Source organism: Grammomys surdaster, unplaced genomic scaffold (assembly GCF_004785775.1).
Source record: "Grammomys surdaster isolate TR1022 unplaced genomic scaffold, NIH_TR_1.0 125617, whole genome shotgun sequence".
Classification (NCBI taxonomy): Eukaryota; Metazoa; Chordata; class Mammalia; order Rodentia; family Muridae; genus Grammomys; species Grammomys surdaster.
This window is the reverse complement of record NW_021620459.1, coordinates 171,573-178,938: the sequence shown is the minus strand read 5'-3', so window position 1 is coordinate 178,938 and position 7,366 is coordinate 171,573. Positions and strand designations below refer to the sequence as shown.

The 7,366-nt window shown below is 43.6% G+C and overlaps 1 pseudogene; it reads left to right on the top strand.

Moving 5' to 3' along the window:
- The first annotated feature begins 462 nt into the window (after window positions 1-462).
- On the top strand, window positions 463-938 carry LOC114638644 (annotated as a pseudogene).
- Window positions 939-7,366: the final 6,428 nt, after the last annotated feature.

Below are 7,366 nucleotides of genomic sequence, written 5' to 3'. Positions count from 1 at the left end.
AGTGGGGACCTCTAAGGACAAAAGGGGCAGGACTGAGATGAGGACTGGGAGGAGTCTGTGAGGCGTGACAGGACACAGCCAGCTACTGAGCAGGAGAATGCTCTTCTCTGCTGGTGGAGACAGCAGGTTCTCTGGTGTGGTTGGACCTATGAGCCTCTGGCCTTGAGGACATACGTACAATGGTCTTGAAAAAACAAGTTCAGTGAACATCTAGATCCTGAACAATGAGAAATCTGACCTCAGGAAGGTATCAGGTTCCCACCAATCCCTCTGGAAGGAAATCTGTCCATCTGGGCCATGCATATGACCACCCCAAGCAGCTTTTTAATTATACTTCCCTCAGCATTAGTAGTAAACTGGTTTTCTGAGGAATGCTTTTAAGTGCCTTCAGCCAGGAGACCATGTTGGCCACTCTAGGCTTTCCCTTTCTGATCCGCCATTGTTGGTGGAGCCGCCGCCACGATGCAGATTTTTGTGAAGATCCTTACGGGGAAGATCAGCACGCTCGAGGTTGAACCCTCAGACACTATAGAAAATGTAAAGGCCAAGATCCAGGATAAGGAAGGAATTCCTCCTGATCAGCAGAGGCTGATCTTTGCTGGTAAGCAGCTGGAAGATGGCTGTACTTTGTCTGACTACAACATTCAAAAGGAGTCTACCCTTCATCGTGTGTTGAGACCTCGTGGTGGTGCTAACAAAAGGAAGAAGTCTTACACTACTCCCAAGAAGAATCAGCATAAGAGAAAGAAGGTTAAGTTGGATGTGCTGAAATACTATAAGGGAGATAAAAATGGAAGAATTAGCCGACTTCGTCGAGTGTGTCCTTCTGTGATGCCGGAATTCTCATTGGTAGCCACTTTGACAGGCACTACTGTGGCAAGTGTTGTCTGACTTACTGCCTCAAGAAACCAGAGAACAAGTATTTGTGTATGAGTTAATAAAAAGAAGGAATTGAAAAAATAAAAATAAAAAAGAAGAAATAAAGCAAACTGAAGGAGTGAAGGGAAGAAGGGAGGGAGATATCGTTTTTCAGGAAATAAGAAAAAAAGGTTATGAAAATCAGGGGGAGAAAGGTAATCAGAGTATCAAGGCAACACCCACAAAAGGGTAAAACTAGGAAATCAAAATATGACAGTTGCAATTTACAAAATAGAGGAATGATGTCACAGGTACCAGAAAACAGCCTCTCCATGGATACCCAGAGGCTTGCAAAGCCTGACAAAAATCAAGGGTTTGTTTTGTTGTTTGTTTGTTTTATTTTGTTTCTTTGGAATGTGAAAGCCTAATAACAGTGCAAGTAACAGAAGTGAGGGCAGCTGAAGTTCAGAAGGGGAAATGGTCTGTATTTAACATTTTGGACTCCAGTAAGCAAACTGAGAGATGGTGGAACTTTCAGAAGATGGTGGAACTTGTAGCTCTGAGGATACCCTTGGAGGGGGCTGTGGGGCCCTGGCGCATGCCCTCGGAGGGGGCTGTGGGGCCCTGGTGCATGCCCTCGGAGGGGGCTGTGGAGCCCTGGTTCACTGTTTTTTTGCTCTATCACACGCTCCCTACCGTCATCATCCTGTACTCTGGTCAAACAACAGCAATGGGGTCAGAAAGCATGGACTGGAACTTCCAGCTCCAGGAGCTAACTTAATTTCCTTCTGTAACCTAATTATTGCAGGCATTTCATCATAGCAACACGAAGCTAACTACTCCAGAGCCCCTGGCATCATTGCAGATCACGTGTGTGTGGTGGCTTTCTCAGTCTGATTACCGTCTTACCAGGGCAGTGATGCTGGAGTGGCCTCCTCCCTTGTTCAGCACCAAGGGGATTACTGGACTGGACTGTTGGCTCTGTGGGCCCCACATAAGGTGAAAGCAAAGACTAAAACATACCCTCAGCTGCTTAGTGGTAAAAGAAGCTCCAAGCTCAGAGTCAAGCTGTGAACACCTTTCTCCTTTTCTCAAGATCTATAAAGAAGTTACTCTGGGATCACTGTTAACCACAAAGCTGACAGAGATGGGTACGGTGGAGCAGGCCTGTAACAGCAGCACTGTGTGAGAGGTGTGTCAAGGCAGGAGGACCTCAAGTTTGAGACCAGCTAGGACTATACACTGACACTGTGTCTACAAGTAAAATAAATAAATTCAGAAAAGATCAATGGCCCAACCATAAGACACCACTGCCCTAAAAGCTAAAAAAAAATATTCTGAGGAAAACATGGAGAAAAGTTCATGACCCTGAATTTGATGATTGATTAGATAAGACGCAAACACAGATAATTATAATAAAATGTGTAAATTATACCTCATTAAACCTGAGAACTTTATGCATCAAGAGCAATATCAAGAATAAAAAGTCAGTAGAGAAAATAGGGGAAGACGTTTGCAAATCATCTCTCTGATGGTCTGCTTTGGACAATCCTAACTTCTGTAACTCAAGAAGAACAGCAAAGTGAAACCAGCTTAAAACTATGCAGTGTGCTTGTGTAGACACGTCTCTCAAATGTTAGACACATGAGTGATGAAAAGAGATACGGTGCCACTCATTGTTAGGGAGATGAAGCTCAGAAACCCACCGGAAGCCATGCTCACACAAACGGGCATGACTGTACTCAGAACAGCACTCACTGTGGGCAAAGACTGGAGACAATCAGAACCCTGGTGCACTGGGTGTCACCACCATGCAAGACAGTTTTGTGATCCCTCAAAAAGCTATACACAAAATTACCAGTTGAGCCAGCAATTCCAGTCCTTGGTTGATTCATAGCAGAAAACAAATGCAAATACCTACTTATATGTGAATGTTTATAGCAACATTAAGCATAGAAGGTGAGAATAATCCCAGAATCCATGAACAGGTGTGTTCAAACAAAATCTCTCTCAATCTCTCTCTCCCTCCTCCACTCTGTGTGAGTGTGTGTTTATGTGATGCATGCATGCACAAGTGTACATTTATGTGTGTGGTATGTGTGTGCTCTGTGTGTGTGTGTGTCTGTGTGTACATGACCATCACGGTATATTATGGACCATTACTCAGGAATAATATTTGAAACATATTACAATGTGTTAAGTGACAAAAGCCAGACTTTACTTTCAGGAAAGTTATCAATGAATGAGAAAGGGGTGAGGGAAAGGCATGGAGGGATCTGCCCAGAGTTTCAGAGTGATCATGGTCATCTTGACCTCATTTTCTAGCCTTCAGAACTGTCTGAGTTGTTTTAAGCCACGTAGCTTGGGTTCTTTATTATACAGCCCTGGGAAACTCACACTTACTTTCTTAACTGACAGTGCTCACTTTTTGAATTGCCCCCGGAGCAGCCATACAACGGCTACAACATCTGATGGATCTAAGGGACACTGGTCTTCACCTTCTCTGTCAGCACAGTCTTACCTCAGACTTTGTCATACCACAGAGATCTGATGATAATCTTTTGCTGAAGGAAATATTCACTTCTTGTGATTAGCACAGGTGTAGTTATATGCACCCATAATCCCAGCACCAGAGATGGAAGAACAAAAGTCAGGAGTTCAAGGCAAGCATCAGATACACAGAGAATTCAAATCCAGTCTAGACTACATGAGACCTTGTCTCAATAAATAAATAAGTACTCTAAATCATGGAGCATTTGGGCCCAACCAAGTAGAAAGGAGCTTTTTCTTCATCCCTGGTTAATCCCAGTCCCAGTGCCCAAAGTATTCTTCCAGATTGTTTTTCTCCATTTTCCTGGGGCCCAACTCAGATCATGTCCCTGTGTTTTCAATACAAAGGCTTCCTTCCAGCCTCTTTCCAACATGGAGGTCCATTGCCCAATCAGCTCTTATCTGACCTGTCTTTATCCTGTTCTTTTGTGAACTGAGTCAGTTGCCAAAGGTGGACACAGTTTTGCTGAAAATGTCCCAGGGTACTTCTGAGCCGGAAGGGCAGTCTCTCTTGGAGGCTGTGACAAAGCACTGAATTTAACTAGGGAACTGAGACCTAAGTGGCCATGTGGCCCATCCATCTGACCTGCTGACCTCTACCTTTGCACTGGCCTTTTCCTCCCAGCTCAGCCACCCACCAGCTCTGTCACATCCTGATCTTGTCAGCATGTCATTGCTCTGGCCTGTTCCACCTCCAGGATCTCCTATTAGGAAGGGCCTCTCCTGGGAGGAACTGCTACCCTCCCTCTTACTCACAGCCCAGGAAGTTGATCTTCTCCATCAGCTGCCCCTTAACTCGCTCTCCTGCTCCTTTGGTACCTTCCAGGCTGTCAGTGCCACTCCCCACTCACAGTGAGAAGCGATGAGTTAAAGCAATACAGTGTGAGTTCATCCTAATTGCATTTAAATTACAGTTCTAGGGAGTTCAGTTTAGGGATTCAGATGATGTTATTTACAAGATTCTATTTTGTGTATGTGTTGTGTGATGTGGACCGTACAGAAGTGAAATAACGAACAACACAAATAGGAGAAAGCATAATAAATCATTACACCTCCCTGTTGAAGATTTGTACCACTAACTGCTAGGAAGGACGAAACTGAGTGTCGGATGTCTAATGGAGTACTTTAGGAAGTTTACTAAAGACCATAGTCCCATGACAAACCTCCAGGTTTGTCACACTAATGGAAGTTTCCAGAAGATAGCAGGGCAAGAGTGGACTCTAACAGTGACTTACACTTTGTGTCAAAGAAAGGAAGAGAACTGAAGAGCAAGAACCCCTGCCCCAATAAAGGGAGTCTGGGGAACAAGCACAGATGCACAGACAGGGACTGCATTCACCTCAGCTCTAAGACAATGGCTCTCAAACTTATCTTTTCAAGTAGCAAAGTTCTTCCTCCCAATCAAAAAACAAAGGAAAGCAGAACTCTGATTATTGCTGAGGTTGGAGCTCTGAAGCCTCATCATTCAGTCCCACAGGTTCTGGAATGGATTCCAAAACTCCTTATTAGAGCTCTGAGGGGAGGGGTGGCTGGGAAGCCCCACGCCTGGGAACCCTGTTCTCTCCAAAGTTACCATTCACAGCCACCCTGCCTAGCCAACCGCTAAGTATATTTGTTGAAGTATTGGTGCTAAGCTGCCTGGACACCTGTGTGCTGTCGCAATATCTACTAGAGAGTTGAACTTAGAATAGCTCTCTATTTGACTTTCCCTCTCTTGAAATTTGTACATATCACACCTGTTGTTTACTCTTGCACACCCAGACACACAAGTTTGGGAGCATCAGTGTGGCTCTCTGTACTGTCTCTCTTAGATATTCTTCCAGTCAATCAGTATTTAGTAAACAATTACTAATTATGTCTATACGTACACAGGCAATGAAGAAACAGTTGAATTGGGTATAGGCTCTGCCCCCAGTACATGTAGTCTAATGAGAAGATTATAGTATGACACACATGAAAAGCACAAGGCTAGAACAAACCTAGGACACCAGAGGATCCTCCTGGAGAGAGTGTATACATTAGCCTACTTCAGTGAGCTTAAGACACAGTCCAGAGGGGAGTAACTGAGGTGGATTTCTAAAAGATTAATGAATTAAGTTCAACTCAAAAGATTCAGTAGAGAGACAGGCAACGTTCAGACTGGAAAACTTTGTGGTTTCTTCCTGTTGCACTGATCTGACTTTTCCAAACAACAAAAGTATCATGGTTAATGTCAACTATCAGCTTGACATAACCTAGAAGTCACCTGGGACCTAGACCACTAGGAATGTCTGCCATACAGGCTCGTTTTATATCAACTTGACACAAGCTAGAACATCAGTTAGAAGGGAGTCTCAATTGAGAAAATGCCTCCATAAGACAAGGCTGTAAGCAAGCCTGAAGGACATGTTTTTAGTTAGTGATTGATGGGGGATGACCCAGCCCATTGTGGGTGGGGCTATCCCCTGAGCTGGTGGGCCTGGGTTCTATAAGAAAGTGAGCTGAGCAAGTCATGGAGAGCAAGCCTGTAAGCAGCACCCCTGATGACCTCTGCATCAGCTCCTGCTTCCAGGTTCCTGCCTTGCAGTGAGTTCCTGCCCACACTGCTTTTGATAATGAATGGTTATATGGAATTGTAAGTGAAATAAGTCCTTTCGTCCATGAGTTGCTTTCATCGTAGTGTTTTATCACAGCAATAGTAATCCTAACTAAATCATCTATGAAAGATTATCTTGACTACACTAATTGACATGGGAAGACTCACCTACTGTGGGTGGCACATTACCCTGGTGAGGATATCCAGGAGAAAATGGTCAGAGTGCTAGCATTCATTCATTCACTGCTTGGCTGTGGATGTCATGTAAGCAGCTCCCTCCAGCTCCTGTTGCTGTGACTTTCTGCCACAAAAGACCATAACCTGGAACTGTAAGCCATATAAAACTCACCCTCCCTTAAGTTGCTATGGTGGTTTGAACAAGATGTCTTTTCATTGCCTTGAGTGTTTGAACACTTGGTCTTTGGTTGATGGCACTGTTTGGGAAGGCTTAGAAGGTGTGGCCTTACTGAAGGAAGCATGTCACTGGGAGCAGACTCTGAGGTTTCAAAAATCATGTACCACTCCCAGTTCACTCTCTGCTTTCTTAGTTAAGTTTAAGATACAAGTTCTCAGCTATTCCTGCCTCAATGCCTACTGCTTGCTGCTAAGATTTCCTGCCTCGATGGACTTTGTCCCTCTGGAACCATAAGGCCATCATATCACAGCAGTAGGAAAGTAACTAATAAAGTTGGTTTTACCAGGGTATGTATCTTATCATAGCAACAGGAAAAGACACTTGGGCATGAAGAGACACAAAGAAGTGACCATGGCTGCTAGGGTCACACCCACCACAGTAGAGTAGCATGGTAGGTGGTGTGGATGAATTAACTGTTCAGCACACAGCCTCTGGTGACTACACAAATCTGCCCTGTGCTAAAATAGTACTGTATGTCTCAAAATATTTACTGCATGATCATTGAGACAATTAAGAGTGAAATAACGCAAAACTATATAGCTGTTCCTCAGAAATTATAACTAGCTGATCCTGGGTCAACCATTCAGCACATTGGAAGGTGTCTTCATGTGGGGCCTTCTGCTTGGCTGCAGTTGTCAGTTTCCTAAAGCATTTATTATACCGTCAGGTTACAGTGCATGGTCAATTCAATGTGTTCACTCTCTACTAATTGGACCTACAATGATGTACTGCAAAGTCTGACTCCCAGTTAGTTTGATAAATTGTATTTGTTAGGCTTTATATCACATTGAAAATAATATTACAAAATAAGCAGATAAAAGAATAGTTATAAACATTTAACATTTTCTTTAAGTATTAGAGTTATTCATCAATAAACTTTCAAGTGTAATCTCTTATGCTGAATTATTTTTTGAGATGGGATCTCATTATGTAGTCCTGAAACTTGCTATGTGGAACTTGCTGGCTTT